Below are 22,952 nucleotides of genomic sequence, written 5' to 3'. Positions count from 1 at the left end.
ATTTATCACCAAAGGTACATAAATCCAACAAGATGAGAAAAAAACAGCACGAAAAGGCTGAAAATTACAAAAACCAGAATGCCTCCTCTCCTCCAAAAAATCACAACTGTTCACCAGCAAGGGAAAAAACTGGATGGAAAACGAGCTTGACTAATTGACAGAAGTAGACTTCAGAAGGTGGGTAACAACAAACTCCTCTGAGCTAAAGGAGCACATTCTAACGCAATGCAAGGAAGCTAAAAACCTTGACAAAAGGTTACAGGAACTGCTAACTGGTATAGAAGAAGATTATAGAAAAATATAAATGAACTGATGGAGCTGAAAAACACAGCATGAGAACTTTGTGAAGCATACACAAGTATCAATAGCCAAATCGATCCAGCAGGAGAAAAGATACCAGAGGTTGAAGATCAACTTAATGAAATAAAGCACGAAGACAAGATTAAAGTAAAAAGGATGAAAAGGAATGAATAAAGCCTCCAAGAAATATGGGACAATGTGAAAAGACCAAACCTACATTTGATTAGTGTACCTTAAAGTAATGGGGAGAATGTAAGGAAGTTGGAAAACACACTTCAGGATATTATCCAGGAGAACTTCCCAACCTAGCAAGACAGGCCAGCATTCAAAGTCAGGAATACAGAGAACACCACAAAGATACTCCTCGAGAAGAGCAACCCCAAGACACACAATTGTCAGATTCACAAAGGTTGAAATGAAGGGAAAAAAATGTTAAGGGCAGACAGAGAGAAAGGTCGGATTACCCACAAAGTGAAGCCCATCAGACTAATAGTGGATCTCTCTGCAGAAACCCTACAAGCCAGAAGAAAGAGGGGGCCAATATCCAACATTCTTTAAAAAAAAAAATTCAACCCAGAATTTCATATCTATACAAGATAAGCTTCATAAGTGAAGAAGAAATAAAATGTTTTTACAAACAAGCAAATGCTGAGAGTTTGTCACCACCATGCATGCGTTACAGAGCTCCTGAAGTAAGCACTAAATATGGAAAGAAAAAACAGGTACCAGCCACTACAAAACATACCAAAATGTAAAGACCATCAACACTATGAAAAAACTACATCAACTAATATGCAAAATAACCAGCCAGTATCATAATGACAGGTTCAAATTCACACATACGATGTTAAAATTAAATGAAAAAGACTAAATGCCCCAATTAAAAGACACAGACTGACAAATTGGATAAAGAGTCAAGACCCATTGGTGTGCTGTATTCAGGAGACCCATCTTACATGCAAAGACATACATAGGCCCAAAATTAAGAGATGGTGGAATATTTACCAAACAAATGGAAAGAAAAAAGAAAGAAAAAAAAAAGTGGTTGCAATCCTAACCTCTTATAAGGCAGACTTTAAACCAAAGGAAAAAAAAAATCAAAAGAGATGAAGAAGGACATTACATAATGGTAAAAGGATTAATGTAAAAGAACGACCTAAGTATCATAAATATATGTGCACTCAATACAGGAGCACCCAGATTCATAAAGCAAGTTCTTAGAGACCTATGAAGAAACTTATACTCCCATATCATAATAGTGGAAGAATTTAACACCTTTTTGTCAATATTAGACAGATCGATGAGACAGAAAATTAATAAGATATTCAGGACTTGAACTAAGCTCTGGATCAGGCAGGCCTAATAGACATCTACAGAACTCTCCACCCCAAATCAACAGGATATACATTCTTCTCAGCACCACATCGCACTTATTCGAAAATTGGCCACATAATTGGAAGTAAAAAAACTCCTCAGCAAATGCAAAAGAACAGAAATCATAACATACAGTGTCTAAGACCACAGTGCAGTCAAATTAGAACTCGGGATTAAGAAACTCACTCAGAACCGCACAACTCCATGGAAACTGAACAACCTGCTACTGAATGACTACAGGGTAAATAATAAAATTAAGGCAGAAATAAATAAGTTCTTTAAAATCAATGAGAACAAAGACAAAAGGTACCAGAATCTCTGAGACACAGCCAAAGCGGTGTTTAGAGGGAAATAGCACTAAATGCCTACAGGAAAAAGTAGAAAAGATCCAAAATCAACACCTTAACATCACAATTAAAAGAACTAGATCTCACTTTACAGTGGGTTTTTTTTTTTAGTTAAAAAAAAATCTGTGTTGTTTATGCAATTCAGAAAATCTATTAGAAGCTTTATTTACAGCTGGCTTGATTTAGGATCAAACACTGCCTTGCCATATGAGAAACCTCTAATCCAAATCAGAAGTTTGACCTTTGAGCTCCTTGGGCCATAGGAAATTGAGAGAGAGGCAAACAGTTATCTCTTGTTTAATAAACCTTGAATATGAGAAGAAAAAAAAAGAAAAGAAAGAAAAAAAGAACTAGAAAATCAAGAGCAAAGAAAATCAAAAACTAACAGAAGACAAGAAATAACTAAGATCAGAATGGAACTGAAGGAGACAGACATATGGAAAACCCTCAAACATCAATGGATCCAGAAGCTGTTTTTTTTGTTTTGTTTTGTTTTGTTTTTTTTAAGTTTAACAAAATAGACCACTAGCCGGATTAATAAAGAAGAAAAGGGAAAAGAATCAAATAGACACTACAAACATGTTAAATTGAATATCACCACTGATGCCACAGAAATACAAACTGCTATCAGAGAATACTATAAACACATCTATGTAAATTAACTAGAAAATCTAGAATAAATGTATAAATTCCTGCACACATACACCCTCCCAAGACTAAACCAGGAAGGAGTTGAATTCCTGAATAGACCAATAACAGGTTCTGAAATTGAGGCAGTAATTAATGGCATACCAACAAAAAAATCCCAGGACCAGATGGATTCAGAGCCGAATTCTACCAGAGGTACAAAGAGGAGCTGGTGCCATTACTTCTAAAACTATTCCAAACAATACAAAAGAGGGACTCCTCCCTAACTCATTTTAAGAGACCAGCATTATCCTGATACCTAAATCTGGAAGAGACACAACAAGAAAAAGAAAATTTCAGGCCAATATTCCTGATGAACATCGATGCAAAAATTCTCAGTAAAATACTGGAAAACCAAATCCAGCAGTACATCAAAAACTTATCCACCACAATCAAGTTGGCTTCATCCCTCAGATACAAGGCTGGTTCAACATACATAAATCAGTAAATGTAATCCATCACATAAACAGAACCAATGACAAAAATCACATAATTATCTCAATAGATGCAGAAAAAGCCTTCAATAAAATTCAACACCTTTTCATGCTAAAAACTCTCAATAAACTAGGTATCAATGGAATGTATCTCAAAATAATAAGGGTTATTTATGACAAACACACAGCCAATATCACACTTAATTAGGACAAAAGTTGGAAGCATTTTCTTTGAAAACTGGCACAAAAAATGATGACTTCTCTCACCACTCCTATTCAAAATAGTACTGGAAGTTCTGGCCAGGGCAATCAGGCAAGAGAAAGAAATAAAGGGTATTCAATTAGGAAAACAGGAAGTCAAATTGTCCCTGTTTGCAGATGACATGATTGTATATTTAGAAAACCCCATCATCTCTGCCGAAAATCTCCTTAAGCTGATAAGCAATTTCAGCAAAGTCTCAGGATACAAAATCAATGTGCAAAAATCACAAGTATTCTTATACACCAATAAAAGATAGAGAGTCAAATCATGAATGAACTCCCATTCACAATTGCTACAAAGAGAATAAAATCCCTAGGAATACAACTTACAAGGGATGTGAAGGACTTCTTCAAGGAGAACTGCAAACCACTGCTCAAGGAAATAAGACAGGAAACAAATGGAGAAAAGCATTCCATGCTCATGGATAGAAAGACTCAATATCGTGAAAATGGCCATACTGCCCAAAGTAATTTATAGATTCAATGCTATCCCCATCAAGCTACCATTGACTTTCTTCACAGAATTAGAATAAAAACTACTTTAAATTTCATATGAATCCAAAAAAGAGCCCATATAGCCAAGACAATCCTTAGCAAAAACAAAAACAACAACAAAACACAAAGTTGGAGGCATCATGCTACTTGACATCAAACTATACTATAAGGCTACAGTAACCAAAACAGCATGGTACTGGTACCAAAGCAGTTATATAGACCAATGGAATAGAACAGAGGCCTCAGAAATAACACCACACCTCTACAACCATCTAATCTTTGACAAACTGAGAAAAACAAGTGATGGGGAAAGGATTCCCTATTTAACAAATGATGTTGGGAAAAGTGGCTAGCCATATGACGAAAACTGAATCAGGATCCCTTCCATACACTTTATACAAAAATTAACTCAAAGTGGATTAAAGACTTAAATGTAAGACCTAAAATCATAAAAATCCTAGAAGAAAACCTAGGCAATATGATCCAGTACATAGGCATGGGCAAAGAATTTATGACTAAATCACCAAAAGCAATGACAACAAAAGCCAAAATTGACAAATGGGATCTAGTTAAACTAAAGAACTTCTTCACAGCAAAGGAAACTATCATCAGAGTGTACAGGCAACCAAAAGAATGAGAGAAACTTTTGTAATCTACCCATCTGACAAAGGGCTAATATTGAAAATCTACAAGAAACTTAAATTTACAAGAAAAAAACAACCACATCAAAAAGTATGCCAATGATATGAACAGACACTTCTCAAAAGAAGACACATATGTGGCCAAAAAACATGAAAAAAAGCTCATCATCACTGGTCATTAGAGAAATGCAAATCAAAACCACAATGAAATACCATCTCACGACAGAATGGCATTCACTAAAAAGTCAGGAAACATCAGATGCTGGACAAGTTGTGGAGAAATAGGAATGCTTTTACGCTGTTGCTGGGAGTGTAAATTAGTTCAATCATTGTGTAAGACAGTGTGGCTATTCCTCAAGGTTCTAGAACCAGAAATACCATTTGACCCAGCAATCCCATTACTGGATATATACCCAAAGGAATTTAAATCATTCTACCATTAAGACATATGCACATGTATGTTTATTACAGCACTATTCACAATAGCAAAAACTTGGAACCAACCCAAAAGTCCATAAACGATAGACTGGATAAAGAAAATGTGGCACACATACACCATGGAGTACTATGCCACCATTAAAAAGAATGAGTTCATGTCCTTTGCAGGGACATGGATGAAGCTAGAAACTATAATTTTCAGCAAATTAACACAGGAACAGAAAACCAAACACCACATGTTCTCACATATAAGTAGGAGTAGAACAATGAGAACATATGGGCATGGGGAGGGGAACATCACACACAAAGCCTGTTGGAGGTGGGGCCAATGGGAGGGATAGCATCAGGAAAAATACCTAATGTAGATGACGGATTGATGGGTGTAGAAAACCACCATGGCACGTGGGTACCTATGTAACAAACCTGCACATTCTGCATATGTATCTCAGAACTTAAAGTATAATTTTAAAAAGTAATGTCAGTTTTTCATTTACATTATTTTATTTAATAAAGTAGCTAATATATTTTGCAAATACACGTATACATAAATGTGTGTTTTAGTGAGACAGAAATGAAAGTCTTTTTCTGAAGTAATTTCTATTTAGTCTCTCTCTTTTTTTTTTTTTTAAGATTCCTTAACTTTCATGCAAAAGATGATAGTTCATCTTGTCCCCAAGCCATTGTGTAGTAAAAGACCTCCTGTCATTGAAACATCCCTCTTGACCTCCAACTCAGGTCTCCAGGAATATTGGAGTACATATCACTGATAAGGACATGGTCTTTCTGGGAAAAAATATGGGAGTGGTTGTAAGGATATGTATGTGCTCACCGGTGAGAAGAAAGTCCTACAAAATGAGTTACCTCCCAGGCAAGAAAATAAAACAAAAGTTGTCTAGCAGTTGATGTGGTAGGAAAAAACTTACAAAGTTTCAATAATTTGACACAGTGACAGGGGCCATACCTTCAGAGCTACAAGGAGAGGTGAGCTCACAAGAAGGCTAATGATTGGTTTGGGTCCATGTCCCACTCAAATCTCATGTCAAATTGTAATCCCCAGTGTTGTGGAAGGGGACTGGCTGAAAGTGGTTGAATTGTAGTTATGGATTTTCTATTTGCTGTTCTTGTGATTGTAAGTGAGTTCTCACAAGATCTGATTGTTTAAAAATGTGCTGCACCTACTTCTCTCTCTTTCTTCTTCTCTGGCCATGTAAGACATGCCTGTTTCCCTTCACCTTTGGACATGATTGTGAATTTCCTAAGGTCTCCTTCGCCGTGCTTCCTGTACAGCCTGCAGAACTGTGAGCCAATTAAACTTTGTTTTTGTAAATTATCCAGTCTCAGGTAGTTCTTTATAGCAGTGCAAGAATTAACTAATATAGCTTGGCTCAGGATGGCCAACAGAGATGACATTTGAGCACATTTAAAGGAATATCGTACTGCACATGGAGTCTGAGGCACTCTGCTCTAGACCGTGCCACACGCTAAGCCAACTTCTACAAGTTTCTGCCCAAGGATCAGATCCTACTCAAGGACAGGTCTGTAGGGGAACTATGGTGGAGCGATGTCAACTCATGCACAAGAACAGTCGTGGGCATTATGTATATATTCTAGGGATTTGGAACATTTGCTGCAATCAGCAAGAGAGTGTCACTACCACAATCCAGAAGAAAATCCTTATGGAAGGTGGGACACAGAAACAGTATGAATCTCCATTGCATATTTGTCACCAAATGAGAAATGTGTACAGGCAATGGAAAATAATAGCACTGGACTACAAATTTTCTGCTGTTCTACATAAAGAAAAACCTAGCAAACGAGTATTAAAGAGGAGGGACACTTCTCATTTATATTTATGCGTTTTCAGTCAGCCCACCAAATACTGTATTTTTTCTTTTCTTTTCTTTCTTTTCTTTTTTTTTCTTCTTCTGAGACACGGTCTTACTTTGTTGCCCAGCCTGTAGTGCAGTGGCACAATCACGGCTCACTGCAGCCTCGACCTTCCAGGATTTAGGTGATCCTCCTGCCTCAGCATCTTGAGTAGCTGGAAGTACAGGTTATGTCACAATTCCTGGCTATTTTTGGTATGTTTTTGTAGGGATGGGGTTTCACTGTGTTGCCCAGGTTAGTCTTAAACTCCTGGGCTTGAGCAATCTGCCTGTCTCAACCTTCTGAAGTACTGGGATTACAGATGTGAGGCTCCATACACAACTAAATTCTTTACCGTTTTAATGCAGTTGGACTCCTTCACATCACATCTAAAAGAACATATTGTAGCACATCAGGCGAGGAAGTATTTGCTTTAGGCCTCCACACAGAATCGCAGTCATCTGCTAAAAAGATCCATTGCATGACCCCTACCTCTAACCTTGTTCCTTCAGTTTTTGTATAGAGCCTCCTTTGTGTAAGTAGGTATTACAAGTCTCTCTCTTATGAATTTTCCATTCCCCATTCTCTTTGACCATCACTATGTTGAGTTAATTTGCACTGCTGTCAATAAACTGTCTCCGAAAATATCTCGCTGGTTCCACTGGTCTTCCTAAATTATTTTTCCCTTATCACCTTGGCATCTCTAGCCTGTGAAGTCTCCTATATCAATCATCTGGTCCTCCATCCTACCATAAACATACACTCAGGTAATCATATTTGATGTCAAGGGTTGGCAAAGTACAGCCCATTGGCCAAATCTGGCATACAACCTGGTTTTTTACAGCCCATGAAAAAGATAAAGTTTACAAGTTTAAATGGTCACATTTAACATGGTAATGTTAGCACCCAAATTATATTTTCAATTCTGCTTCTTGGCCCACAAAGCCTAAAATATTTATTACCTAGATTTTTAAGGAAAAGCCGCTGACCCTATTTCAGATCCTGTAATTCCTAATAACTATAGTTTTTCCACAGTTTTAATTTCAGAAATTCATGCTGTGGTTCACTACCTCCAAATTCTAGTTTATTTCCTCTAGAATTCTGATTTCCCAAATCCTTCCATTTCATTAAGACCATTGGTACACTGATGTTACCATTATTTCAAAGTACCTCACTTACCTACTGCAAATTACATGCTTAATAAATATTTGTTGATTGAATGAACGGAGTGGGTTTCTTTACTCTGCCTCCAAAATTCCAAATTCCTTCAGGAGTCCTGTCATCTGAGTTCTGCCTTACTAAGTCATTCACTAATGTGTCCATTCTCATTGCTCCTTCTCTCACCCCACAGAAACATGCCTGTCCCTATTTGTTCTCCCCAGGTACTGCAATCCATGACTAGAGTATAAATGCTAAAGAATAAGCCTATGCTACAACTAGCAGCTCTCAATTTTTGAGTAACTATTATGCACTGGGTACTTTAAACATAATCTTATATGATCTTCTTAACAACTACATGAGATAAGTACAATTCATATTTTAGAGATGAAGAAACTAGGCCCCCAAGAGGTTAATTGCTCAATTTCTCAGACCATGTGAGCGTCAGTGTTCCCTCTGAGACCTTCAGAGATCCAAATCCTATATTACTTCCACTATGCTATGTGCTGTAAATGTCAAAGAATGACTCAAGGGATGAGCATATCAGTTAATAATGGGGATAGATTTAGAGAGGCCATGCTAAACTTGGAGAGGGTGTTACATATATTTAGGTAAAAGAGTTAAAAAGATGATTCTCTGTCCCTGGAGTAATAGTTCCTAAAAAACTTACAGATTAGTAAGTAATTCAGACTCACCCACCTGGCTTTTTTGTACCACCACCCAGGAGTTCTTTTAAACACAATAAATGTGCAGGCAACTTCATTTTTTCCAAATATTTCTGTGCATTAAGAATCTTGCTGTGTTCTATAACCTCATAATTTTCTAGCTGGAAAAACATGATAGTTTGATGAGAAGATCTTCTCACTGAACCATGGAGGGGCTATTTCTTTCTTTCTTCCAAAAATATAGAGGATTTGGCTTACAAAAAAATGTCACTTAATTCGATAATTCAGCTGAGGTTAAACGTATTTTTAATTAATGATTCCATACATTTTCTTGCCCTCCCCTACTCGAGAGTAATTAACACAGCTCTTTCTTCTTCTAGCCTAAAGTTTTCTAATATGACCAACCAGTTCTAACAAAGAAATTCATATCTGAAAGAAAGAAGGCAATTTTGGTGTGTAGTTAAAAAAAATCGAGCGTGACCTATAAAATTTATTATTCATATTACTGCTCTTTTTTAGACTCTATCTTTTTTTAAGGCTCTCTCTACTTTTCAATGCTCTGACAGCAATCCGTCATGCCTCAACCCTCTTTAAGAGTTTCTAAATTCTCTGCAAATGCCATATGCATCCTGTGACACTGACATTCTGCTCTCTTGATCATTGTCATGCCCAGTTAGGTATTTAGATTCATTGACCCAGCATTCTCACTGAGTTTCACCTGACATCTATTTCTTTGTAGCTTTAAATTGAATAGTCAAATAGTAATATATAATTTTGAAATATTTTTTTTCCATGTGTCCACTTCCTCAAGACATTCTTATTCAAGCCAACTCTCCCTTTTAAAATTAGAGCAACACACTCTTTACAAACATGTAAGATACTCTCTGCAGATGAAAGTCAGAAGAAACGAGAATGTTTTTAAAGAGTCCCTTCTATTTTGTCATCCAATATTACCTGGTCTGACCTATAGCTGAGTGATGGAAATTAGAAATGATTAGCAAGTGGAGATTGGTTAGATTAGAGAAGGATACCTAGAAAACTATGAATATGAAATGCTTTTTTTTCTTCCATTTTAATTCCTTCAAATCCAAATACAGTCATTATCGTCTTTGAGGATTGTGCATTTATTAGTAATATAAAAGAATGATAATATTTTACATCTAAGTCTTCTATTGCTTTTTTTCTTTCTTTTTTTTAAAATTATACTTTAAGTTCTGGGATACATGTGAAGAATATGCATGTTTGTTACATAGGTATACATGTGCCATGGTGGTTTGCTGCACCCATCAATCCGTCATCTACGTTAGATATTGCTCCAAAAAATATCCCTCCTTTAGCCCCCGACCCCCAGAATGGCCTTGGTGTGTGATGTTTCCCTCAGGGTGTTCATGTGTTCTCATTCTTCAACTCCCATTTATGAGTGAGGACATGCGGTGTTTGGTTTTCTGTTCTAGTGTTAATTTGCTGAGAATTATGGTTTTCAGTTTCATCCATGTCCCTGCAAAGGACATGAACTCATTCTTTTTAATGGTGGCATAGTATTCCATGGTGTATATGTGCCACATTTTCTTTATCCAGTTTATTATTTATGGGCATTTGGGTTGTTTCCAAGTTTTTGCTATTGTGAATAGTGCTGCAGTAAGCATACATGTGCATGTGTCTTTATAGTAGAATGGTTTATAATCCTTTGGGTATACATCCAGTAATGGGATTCCTGGGTCAAATGGTATTTCTGGTTCTAGATCATTGAGGAATCGCCACACTGTTTTCCACAATGGCTGAACTAATTTACACTACCACTAACAGTATAAAAGCATTCCTATTTCTCCACATCTTGTCCAGCATGTTGTTTCCTGACTTTTTAATGATCGCCAGTTCAACTGGTGTGAGATAGTATTTCATTGTGGTTTTGATTTGCATTTCTCTAATGACCAGTGATATTGAGCTTTTTTTCATATTTTTTTCTTGGCCACATATATGTCCTCTTTTAAGAAGTGTCTGTTCATATCATTCATCCACTTTTTGATGTGGTTGTTAGTTTTTTTCTGGTTAATTTGTTTAAGGTCTTTGTAGATTTTGGATGGAAAGATTTTGTCAGATGGATAGATTACAAACATTTTTCCCATTCTGTAGGTTTCCTGTATACTCTGATGACAGTTTCTTTTGCTGTGCAGAAGTTCTTTAGTTTAATTAGGTCTCATTTGTCAATTTTGGCTTTTGTTGTCATTGCTTTCATGTTTTAGTCATGAGGAATTTGCCCATACCTTTGTCCTGAATGGTATTGTCTAGGTTTTCTTCTAGGGTTTTTTATGGTTTTGGATCTTACATTTAAGTCTTTAATCCACTTTGGTTTAATTTTTGTAAAAGGTGTATGAAAGGGGTCCTGTTTCACTTTTCTGCATATGGCTAGCCAGTTTTCCCAACTCCATTTATTAAATAGGGAATCCTTTTCCCATTGCTTGTTTTTGTAAGATTTGTCAAAGATCAGATGGTTGTAGATGTGTGGTGTTATTTCTGAGGCCTCTGTTCTGTTCCATAGGTCTATATATCTGTTTTGGTAACAGTACCATGCTGTCTTGGTTACTGTACCGTTGTAGTATAGTTTGAGTCAGGTAGCGTGATGCCTCCAACTTTGTTCTTTTTACTTAGGATTGTCTTGGCTATTTGGTTTCATATGACATTTAAAGTAGTTTCTTTCTAATTCTGTGAAGAAAGTCAGTGGTAGCTTGATGGGGATAGCATGGAATCCATAAATTACTTTGCACAGTATGGCTATTTTCACAATATTGATTCTTCCTATCCATGAGCATGGAATATTTTTCATTTGTTTGTGTCCTGTCTTATTTCCTTGAGCAGTGGTTTGTAGTTCTCCTTGAAGAGGTCCTTCACATCCCTTGTAAGTTGTATTCCTAGGGATTTTATTTTCTTTGTAGCAATTGTGAATGGCAGTTCACTCAAGATTTGGCTTTCTGTCTATTATTAATGTATAAGAATGCTTGTAATTTTTGCACTTTGATTTTGTATCCTGAGACTTTGCTGAAGTTGCTTATCAGCTTAACGAGATTTTGGGCTGAGAAGATGTGGTTTTCAAAATACACAATCATGTCATCTGAAAACAGAGACAATTTGACTTCCTCTCTTTCTTTTGCTGGTTTTCAAAGGGAAAGCTTCCAGTTTTTGCCCATTGAGTATGATATTGCCTGTATGAGTATGAATAGCTTTTAGTATTTTGAGATACATTTCATGAAGTATTATCTGATGGTAGTTTGTATTTCTGTGGGAACTGTGGTGATATCCTCTTTATCATTTTTTATTGTGTCTATTTGGTTCTCTCTTTTCTTCTTTGTTAGTCTGGCTAGTGGTCTATTTTGTTAATCTTTTCAAAAACCAGCTTCTGGATTCGCTGATTATTTTAAAAGTGCTTTTTTGTCTCTATCTTCTTCAGTTCTTCTCTGATCTTAGTTATTTCTTTTCTTCTGCTAGCTTTTGAATGTCTTTTATTGCTTCTCTAATTCTTTTAGTTGTGATGTTAGGGTGTCGATTTTAGATTTTTTCAGCTTTCTTCTGTGGGTATTTAGTGCTATTTCCCTCTAAACACAGCTTTAGCTGTGTCTCAGAGATTCTGGTACCTTTTGTCTTTGTTCTCATTGGTTTTAAAGAACATATTTATTTCTGCCTTAATTTTACTATTTGCCCTGTAGTCATTCAGTAGCAGGTTGTTCAGTTTCCATGGAGTTGTGCGGTTTTGAGTGAGTTTTTTAATCCTGAGTTCTAATTTGATTTCACTGTGATCTGAGAGACTGTTTGTTATGATTTCCGTTATTTTGCATTTGCTGAGGAATGTTTTATTTTCAATTATGTGGTCTATTTTAGAGTAAGTGCGATGTGGTGCTGAGAACAATGTATATTCTGTTGATTTGGGGTGGAGAGTTCTGTAGATGTCTATTAGGTCTGCTTGGTCCAGAGCTGAGTTCAAGTCCTGAATATCCTTGTTAATTTTCTGCCTCACTCATCTGTCTAATATTGAGAGTGGGATGTTAAAGTCTCCCACTATGATTGGGTGGGAGTCTAAGTCTCTTTATAGTTCTTTAAGAACTTGCTTTATGAATGTGGATGCTCCTGTATTGGGTGCATATGTATTTAGGTTAGGTAGTTCTTCCTTTTCATAGATCCATTTACCATTATGTAATGCCCTTCTTTGTCTTTTTAAATCATTGTTGGTTTAAAGTCTGTTTCATCAGAGACTAGGATTGCAATTCCTGCTTTTTTTTTTTTTTTTCTCCATTTGCTTGGTAAATATTACTAAAACAAAAACAAAAACAAAAACAAAACAAAACAAAAAAACCTATATGTGTCTTTGCATGTCAGGTGGGTCTCCTTAATACAGCACACTGATGGTTCTTGAGTCTTTATCCAATTTGCCAGTCTGTGTCTTGTAACTGGGGCATTTAGCCTGTTTACATTTAAGGTTAATATTGTTATGTATGACATTGATCCTGTCATTATGATACTAGCTGGTTATTTTGCAAATTAGTTGGGGCAGTTTCTTCATAGTGTCGATGCTCTTTACATTTTGGTATGTTTTAGCAGTGGTTGGTGCCAGTTTTGCCTTTCCATGTTTAATGCTTCCTTCAGGAGCTCTTGTAAGGCAGGACTGGTGGTAACAAAATCTCTCAGCACTTGCTTGTCTGTAAAAAAATTTATTTCTCCTTTGCTTTTGAAGCTTAGTTTGGCTGAATATAAAATTCTGGGTTGAAAATTCTTTTATTTAAGAATAAATAAATTAGAATATTGATCCCCACTCACTTCTGGCTTGTAGATTTTCTGCATAGAGATCCACTCTTAGTCTAACGGGCTTCCTATTTTGGGTCATGCAACCTTTCTCGCTGGCTGCCCTTAATATTTTTTTCTTCATTTCAACCTTGGTGAATCTGACAATTATGTATCTTGGGGTTGCTCTTCTCAAGGGACATTTTTGTGGTGTTCTCTGTATTTCCTGAATTTGAATGTTGGCCTGTCTTACTAGGTTGGGGAAGTTCACCTAGACAATATCCTGAAGAGTGTTTTCCAACTTGATTCCATTTTCCCCATCACTTTAAGGTACACCAGTCAAACGTTGGCTTTGTCTTTTCACATAGTCCCATATTTCTTGGAGGCTTTGCTTATTTCTTCTCACTCTTTTTTGTTTAATCTTGTCTTCATGCTTTATTTCATTAAGCTGATCTTCAATCTCATATCCTTTCTTCTGCTTGATCAATTTGGCTATTGATACTTGTGTATGATTCACAAAGTTCTCATGCTGTGTTTTTCAGCTGCATCAGGTCATTTATATTCTTCTCCAAACTGGTTATTCTTGTTAGCAAGTCCTCTAACCTTTTTTCAATGTCCTTAGCTTCCTTGCATTGGGCTAGAACATGCTCCTTTAGCTCAGAGGAGTTTGTTATTACCTACCTTCTAAAGCCTACTTTTGTCAGTTCGTCAAACTCATTCTCTAACCATTTTTGTTCTCTTGCAGGTAAGGAGTTGTGATCCTTTGGAGGAGAAGAGATATTCTGGTTTTTGTGCTTTTCACCCTTTTTGTGCTGGTTTTTCTTCATCTTTGTGAATTTATCTACCTTTGGTTATTGATGTTGGTGCCTTTGGATGAGGTTTTTGTGCAGGCATCCTTTTTGTTGATGTTGATGCTATTCCTTTTTGTTTGTTAGTTTTCTTTGTAACAGGCCCCTCTGCTACAGGTCTGCTGGAGTTTGCTGGAGTTGCCAGATTATCACCAGTGGAGGTTGCAGAACAGCAAAATTGCTGCTTGTTTTTTCCTCTGAAAGCTCTGTCCCAGAGGGACACCTGCTGGATGCCTGCCAGAGCTCTCCTGTGTGAGGTGTTTGTTGACCACTCCTGGTAGGTGTCTCCTAGTCAGGAGGCACAGGGGTCAGGAACCCACTTGAGGAGGCAGTCTGTTTCTTAGCAGAGCTCAACTGCTGTGCTGGGAGATCCACTGCTCTTTTCAGAGCCAGCAAGCAGGAACGTTTAAGTCTGCTGAGGCTGCACCCACAGCTGCCACTTCCCCCATGTGCTCTGTCCCACAGAAATGGGAGTTTGTTGTTGTTGTTGTTGTTGTTGTTGTTGTGGAGACAGAGTTTCACTCTTGTTACCCAGGCTGGAGTGCAATGGTGTGTCTGGAATTGGTAGGTTCTTGGTCTCACTAACTTCAAGAATGAAGCCGCGGAGCCTCACGGTGAGTGTTACAGTTCTCAAAGACAACGTGGACCCAAAGAGTGAGCAGCAACAAAATGAATTGCAAAGAGTGAAAGAACAAAGCTTCCGTGGGTGTGGAAGGGGACCCAACCGGGTTGCCACTGGCTGACTCCGTCAGCCTGCTTTTATTCCCTTATCTGCCCCACCCACATCCTGCTGATTGGTTCATTTTACAGAGAACTGATTGGTCTATTTTTACAGAGAGCCCATAGGTCTGTTTTACAGAAAGCTGATTGATGTGTTTACAATCCTTGAGCTAAAAGAGTCACAGAGTGCTAGTTAGCTAGATACAGAGTTAGCTAGATACAGAGTACCAATTGGTGTATTTACAAACCTTGAGCTAGACACAGAGAACTGATTGGTGTATTTACAAACCCTGAGCTAGACACAGAGTGTTGATTGGTATATTTACAAACCCTGAGCTAGACACAGAGTGGTGATTGGTGCACATACAATCCTCCCAGCTAGACATAAAAGTTCTTCAAGTCCCCATCCAGTTCAGGCGTCCAGCTGGCTTCACCCATCGGATCATGTAGGGGGGCTGCAGGTGGAGCTGCCTGCTAGTCCCCAGCGGGGCCTGCGCTCCTCAGCCCTTGGGCTATCAATGGGACCCGGCGCCAAGGAGCAGGGGGCGGCGCCCCTCCCGGAGGCTCAGGCTGTGTGGGAGCCCACCGCATGGAGGGAGCTCAGACAGGGCGGGCTGCAGGTCCCAAGCCCAGCCCCTTGGGGAGGCAGCTAAACCCTATGAGAATTTGAGTGCAGCCCCGGTGGGCCAGTATTGCTGGGGGACCCAGCGCAACCTCTGCAGCTGCTGGCCCTGGTGCTAAGCCCCTCACTGCTCTGGGCCGCTGCCCGGCTTGCCACTCCGGGTGTGGGATGCGCCCAGCCTGCGCCCATGCCGTGGGAACTCACACTGGCCCACAAACTCAGCCACGGTTCCCACCTGCACCTCTCCACACCTCCTGGCAAGCTGAGGGAGGAGGCTCTGGCCTCAGCCAGCCCAGAGAGGGGCTCCCATGGTGCCGTGGCGGGCTGAAGGGCTCCTCAAGTGCCGCCAGAGTGGACGCTGAGGCTGGAGGCGGAGGAGGCACTGAGAGTGAGGGCTGCTAGCACATTGTCACCTCTCAATGGCACCATGTCACTTCACTGAACCTCTGCCTACTGGGTTCAAGAGATTCTCCTGCCTCAACCCCTGAGTATCTGGGATTACAGGCACCTGCCACCACGCAGAGCTAATTTTTGTATTTTTAGTAGAGATGAGGTTTCACCATGTTGTCCAGGCTGGTCTCGAACTCCTGACCTCAGGTGATCCACCTGCCTGGGTCTCTCAAAGTCTTGGGATTAGAAATGTGAGCCATTGCACCCAGCCCTGAGTTTTATCTGTATGCCCCTGACTCGGGCTGCTGCCTTTCTTTCAGAGATGCCCTGCCCAGAGAGGAGGAATCTAGAGAGGCAGTCTGGCTACAGTGGCTTTGCCAAACTGTGGTGCACTCTGCCCAGTTTGAGCTTTCTGGTGGTTTTATTTACACTGTGAGGGGACAAATATTGTCTACTCAAGCATCAGGAATGGTGGACACCCCTCCCTCACCAAGCTCAAGCACCCCAGGTCAACTTCAGACTGCTGTGCTGGCAGTCAGAATTTCAAACCAGTGGATCTTAGCTTTCTAGGCTCCATAGTGATAGGATCTGCTGACCTAGACCACTTGGCTCCCTGGATTCAGCCCCCTTTCCAGGGTAGTGAACGGTTCTGTCTTGCTCACATTTCAGGTGCCACTGCGTATGAAACAGACAAACAAACAAAACTCCTGCAACTAGCTCCGTGTCTGCCCAAAAGGCCACCCAGTTTTGTGTTTGAAACCCAGAGCCTTGGTGGTGTAGGCAGCTGAGGGAATCTCCTGGTTGGCGGGTTGTGAAGACCATGAGAAAAGTGTAGTATCCAGGTTGAAATGCACTGTACCTCACAGCACAGTCCCTCACCGCTTCCCATGGCTAGAAGAGGGAATTCCCCAATACCTTGTGCTTCCCAGGTGAGGCAATGCCCAACCCTGCTGCGGCTCACCCTCCGTGGGCTGCACTCACTGTCTAACCAGTCCCAATGAGATAAATGGGTACCTCAGTTGGAAATGCATAAGTCACCCACCTTCTGCGTTGATCTCACTGGGAGCTGCAGACCAGCGCTGTTCCCATTTGGCTGTCTTGCCAGCCACCCTTGAGACCTCTAGGAATCCCTTTTTAACATTAACATTCATTGAACATTTATGACTGTTCCAAGGACTATACTTTACATGTATGAACTCATTTAATCCTCAAAACAACTCCATTATTGTCCCCATTTGTACAAATAAAGTAACCAACTGAAGGTCAAAGAGACTGAATAAATTGCTTTAGGTCACGTAGCTAAAAAGTCTGAAATCAAATATAAATTCAGTCAATCTGACTCCAGGTATTGTTTATCTATAAAAATATATACTGCCTTGGAGTTGTTCATTGGTACTAGACTTCTTCAAGAAACTTTGCTGCATTTTCTTGAGAGCGAACAGAGTAACTTCAGAAACAGCGGCCGTATTAAAATATGATTTATTTTTGTTCTTCCTAAGTCAATGTATATGGAGTCTCCAAATGGCTGGAGACAAGTTTTCAAATTCACTGGTAAAGCTTTTGTTGCTACCCAAAGATTCCTGTCCAACCTTTATGCTAATCTTTCTATTGGGCTTTTCGTTTTAACTTATGGCTTTAAAATATGCAAAAATACAAGTGCATACTTCCATGCTAATGTATTTCCTGTTATATCTCCCAAGCATTCCTAGAACAATGTTAGACAAACAAGCACTAAATACTGCCTTAATATGAAAGAGATTTTCATAGAGGAAAGAGATTTTCTGAGGTTATTGTGGAGGGTACTTATCCCAACTTCAACTCAATAGATATGGCAAAACTATTACAAATTTGCATATTTATAAGAATTGTAAACATGTATTTTAAAATGTATAGTTAATAAAATAACGTATAGTTAATTAAATACATTTTATAAGTAAACGGATTTTAAGTTTCATATTTTATATTGTTCAATTAGTCTGTTTTCACATTACTGATAAAGACATACCTGAGATTGGATAATTTATAAAGAAAAAGAGGTTTAAAGAACTCAGGGTTCCACGTGGCTAGGGAGGCCTCACAATCATGGTGGAAGGTGAAAGTCATGTCTTACATGGCAGCAGGCAAGAGAGAATGAGAACCAAGTTCTCTCATAAAACCATGAGTTATCATGATACTTATTCACTATGACAAGAACAGTATGGGAGAACAGACTCCATGATTCAATTATCTCTCACTGGGCCCTTCCCACAACATTTGGGAATTATGGGAGCTACAATTCAAGATGAGATTTGTGTGGGAACACAGCCAAACCATATCAATTCTATACTATACATCTTTGTGTTGACAATACTTAGCCTGTTCTTTTTTTCATAGAAGATATTTTTGTTGATGATATTGACCTGTATGATGTTTTCAAACCTTTATTCATCAAGAGGATATTGAGGACAGAAGCAAAATTGCAAAGAAGTTTATTTCTCACAGCAAAAAGAAAATGTTTTTTCAAGATATAGTTCAACATCCCAGACTTTATACAATTGACCATGAATGCAAAAATGTCGTTTTGAACCTTTAAATCATTAATTGACTACAATTTGAGTCCTATGTCTTTGGAAGAAAAAAACTCACATCCAAATGAAATCATTTCATAAAAACAAGTAAGGTATCAATTATTTTTCTCCGTTTGTTCGGGTCTTCTGAAGTTCCTCAGCTCACTTGTCTCAGCAGTGTCTGTATCCTTTAGTCCTCAATTATCAATGAAAAAAGGAGGTACCACAAAGTGGATATTGCTGTGAGTAAGTCTGAATTCAGGGTATAGAAACACACATGTGTGTGTGCGCGCGCACACACACACACACACACACACACACGGAACCTTGGGGAACTGCTTTTATTTTGTGGAAAACATACCTAATTGCAATGTTGTTTGCTTTGCCAGGTGCCATGTCCAGTCATGCTCAAAGAAACCTTTCAACTGCTCCTGGAAAGAGGGCTTGCTTATATAGTTGCTGTCTTATTGCTGCTAGCAATAAACCCAATTTACCTTCTCAGTACATATCTCCTTTACCTATACTTGAAATTTCTTATGAAAGAGACAGCCTGATCCCTTGTGTATTTGTGAGTGCTGTGTTTGCGTTTATCGGTGTTTCTGTATGTGTTTCCTTGACCCACTTTAACTCTTAGGAAGATCAACAACCACTTAAAACATTCAACCATTTTTCACTCCCCAACTTCCTTCTCTTAGAGAGAAAATTTCACTGCAGCTGTTTTCCTTCTGCAAAGCTCTATTATGCTTAAAGACCATAGTTGAATAAGAAAATGTATTTCTAGAAATATGTTTTCTGGATTTTTTGTGTAATAGTAGTACACTCAAGCATTGTTCTTTTGCTGAATGCATGCAAATGTATAAGGGAAAATATTTCATCAGTTTAGATGTTTATGCTTTCATATTAAAGATTTTTGTTAACCAGACAGAGGAACAAGGCCTAATATAGCAACATGCTGTGTTTAAGTAATAGTACTTGTCTTGATTATATGGCCTTTATTAAAATTCCCAGCTCCATAAACATTACATAAAACTTTTTTTTGCCAGATTTCTAGATTCCTCTGACATAAAAAAATCAAGACTTAAGTGTATGCATGTATGTGTGTGTATGCGTGTGTATGTATAGTGATTCTATGTGTATATATATAATATATATAAAAAATATATATAATCTGTCTGAAGGCAGGCTTTTGGAAACATCAGATCCAAGCTACCAGGCTTATGTAAATCCAGATAAGGAACAACCAGTTTCTCAGAACTCTTTAAAATATCTGAACTTAAGTGAACTTCATAATTCTTAGATTTTTGTGTTTATTTTTCCAGTCTTATTAACATATTAAAAATTTAATCATTATAAACTCCAATAGCGGAAAAACAAATATCATCTTTTACAATAAGTAACAGAAGTGAATCTCTATAGATCTAGGCTACTCATGGGGTTCACTCTCTTTGGTGTATTCATAACAACCTGAAATGTGAAATTGTGTGACTTTGAAGGATACCATGTCTATCTATCTATCTATCTATCTATCTATCTATCTATCTAATCTATTATTTACCTATTTCCAATTTTTTAAAATTTCTATTACCTAGCTTATTAAAAATGCATTTTTACTGGTGAGTAGGCACCTATTAGGTCAGGAATTATGTATTTTCTCTTGTTTATTATTATACATCCTGGGTCTAATTGCAAAGTAAATATTTATTGAAGAAAAGATGGAGAAAGTAAAGAAGGGAGGAAGAAGGGAAGGAGGTAGGGAAGAATGGAAAGCAGGGTGGAAAGTAAGGGAAGGAAGAAATGTATTAACTATTTTTGTTGTTGTTGTTCCTTTCCTAGACCTTATCAGTATATAAAATAGAATGGCTGCTACAGAGTAGGTACCGAAAGTGTCCACTGTGGACAACAGAAGGCTTTGCAGTTTGGGTACTACAGGAAGAAAACACTGAGTCATAGTTGGTTGTACAACCCTTTTTATTGAGAATTTACATCAGCAAAAGAAGGGGAAGAAGAAGAGATGGTTAGATGTGACAGAGGTTGTATCCCCCATTAGGAGCTCTAGAGTAAATGTTGCCTGTTAGAGGAGTTCTGTTTCAGCTGCACATGGCTGAGCCCTTGGACCACTGCCTTGGTCTATCACTGGCTGGCAGCCACTCTGAGAAGATTGGCACCTCGGCTCGAAATCTGAGGCTGACCATAAAGAAGCTAATAGCTGGAGGCTGTTAGATAACCACTGTCCTTGAAGCTAGCATTTCTTTTCTTAAATGGGGATGTGGAAGACACATCTCTGTATCCTCTATACCAGGTATGAACTAGTTTCTTTCATTATGGAAAGCAACCTAAGATATACCAACTTCTCCCTATCAAATAACCAGCTCCAAATAAGAATGGAATATAATTCTGTCTGAGAAAAGTGTAAAAAGGGGCACTCATACAAAGGAGTCTGTGTGTTTGTCAGTCTCCACACTGCATTTCTTTATGTTTCTACTTTGCTTATTAGGGGGATTCACAACAAATGCATCTCTGATTTTTTATAATTGAAAGCATAACATTGATCAATATTAAAGAAAACAGATCTCTATTCTTTATAAAAAATAAGAATTTTTTTATAAAGGATTCAAATGGATATCATTTGGTGAAACTTAAATGAGTTAATATCTTTGTTTCTCTTATTACCTTCCTTTTTGTAGGTTTCCATGGGAATCTTTGAAAAGTAACTGACTACAGCTGAATCTATATGTGTTCTAACAAGATCAGATTCAATTAAAGATCTGATGCATCTGCTCCTTGTGGTTTATGAAAAAAATCAACATGAATTTATTGAATAATTAATATGTACAGATTATGCAAACTGCCTGTGAGAAATTCAAAACCCAAGGAAGCGCTTGCCTGTGTTCTCATATGGCAATGAGAACTGAAGCTAGGCACATATTCATCAACATGAGGTAGGAGAGAAAATATTTTTCACCCATCACAAGGTTCATGTCTGAGGCTTTTATAACAAAACACAGATTAACAACAGAAAAATAGGATAACCAAATGTATTTAACATAAGCTTTATATGACGCAAAGCCTTCAGAAATGAACATGTAAAGAACCAGGGAAAACTGCATTTTTACAGGAAGTCATACAAAAGTGTGATTGGAGCACAAAAGAGTATGACCTAAGGATAATAAACTGGGGTAAACTTAACAAGGCTTGTTTGTTCAGATTCTTCTTGGACTCCCCATGTGACATTTCTTCCCTCCTGTAATAAGACAGGACATCTGTCACATGAGGTTCTTCAGGAGAGAGGGGAAGTCAGAGTGACCTTCCTGCTTCACAGTTTTCTCAATTTATTTTGGCTTAAAATACTCAGTATGGCAAGATTCCACATTTTGGGGTAGCATTTCCTATACCCCATTAATGACAAACAAGAGTATCCTAGTTTATTTTTTTCCCCAACTGAAATTGTTTTTTATAATCCCAGAAAAAAAAAAAAAAAAAAAAAAAAAAAAAACCTGCTAGGTATGGGGTAAGTGAAAATGGAGGTTAAAATGACAGTATTGTAGACAGTTAGCCAGCGAGTTATTCAGTATCTCAATTACTATAAATTGAGTGTCTACAGTTTGCCAGTGACTATGATAGAATCCTAGGACACAGAAATTGACAAGATAGACAATATCCTTCCATTTGCTGAACTTATACATGACCAAACTAATAATTCCAAAGAATTGGAAGGGTTAAGAATGAAACGAAATACGAAATGTTACAAAGAGTAAGTACGATAGAACTGGGAAGCTGGGAGCTGGTAAATTTTATGTAGGATGATCAATCAAGAATATTTTGAGGCCATGTAATTTGAGTTGAGATCTGAGAGGTGAACAAACAATAAATTGAGCTTTTTGGGAGAGAATATTAAAAAGAAAAGATTACCAGAAAGAAAAATTACAAAGTTTCTGAGATAGAAGTTTAGTCTGTTCTAGAAGTATGTGGTACACTAGAAATACAATACAAGACACATATGTAGCCATAAATTTGTTAGACATTTAAAGAGTAAAATAAAAGTGGTTCCATTACAATAATACTAAATTTTGTCTTATTTTATGTAATGTACCCTAAATAGCATTTCTACATTTAATCAAATTAAACATTAATGAAAATATTTTACTTTAATTTTTTATACTAAGGTTTAAAAATATGCTACATATTTCAGACTTACAAAATGAATTTAAATCAGAACATTTAGATATGGTAATTGTATTTTAAGTAATCATAGTCATTTGTGACTCATAGCTACCATATTGGATGGTGTGATTATAGAGACTGAAAGAAGGCTACTGTTTCTGGATGGCATCTAAGAAAGAAAGTGTATTGAGAGGAATTAAGAGCTAAAAAGAGTATATAAAGCAAGCAG

This window comes from Macaca fascicularis, chromosome 4, assembly GCF_037993035.2.
Source record: "Macaca fascicularis isolate 582-1 chromosome 4, T2T-MFA8v1.1".
Lineage (NCBI taxonomy): Eukaryota > Metazoa > Chordata > Mammalia > Primates > Cercopithecidae > Macaca > Macaca fascicularis.
Note: the sequence above shows the minus strand (reverse complement) of the source record.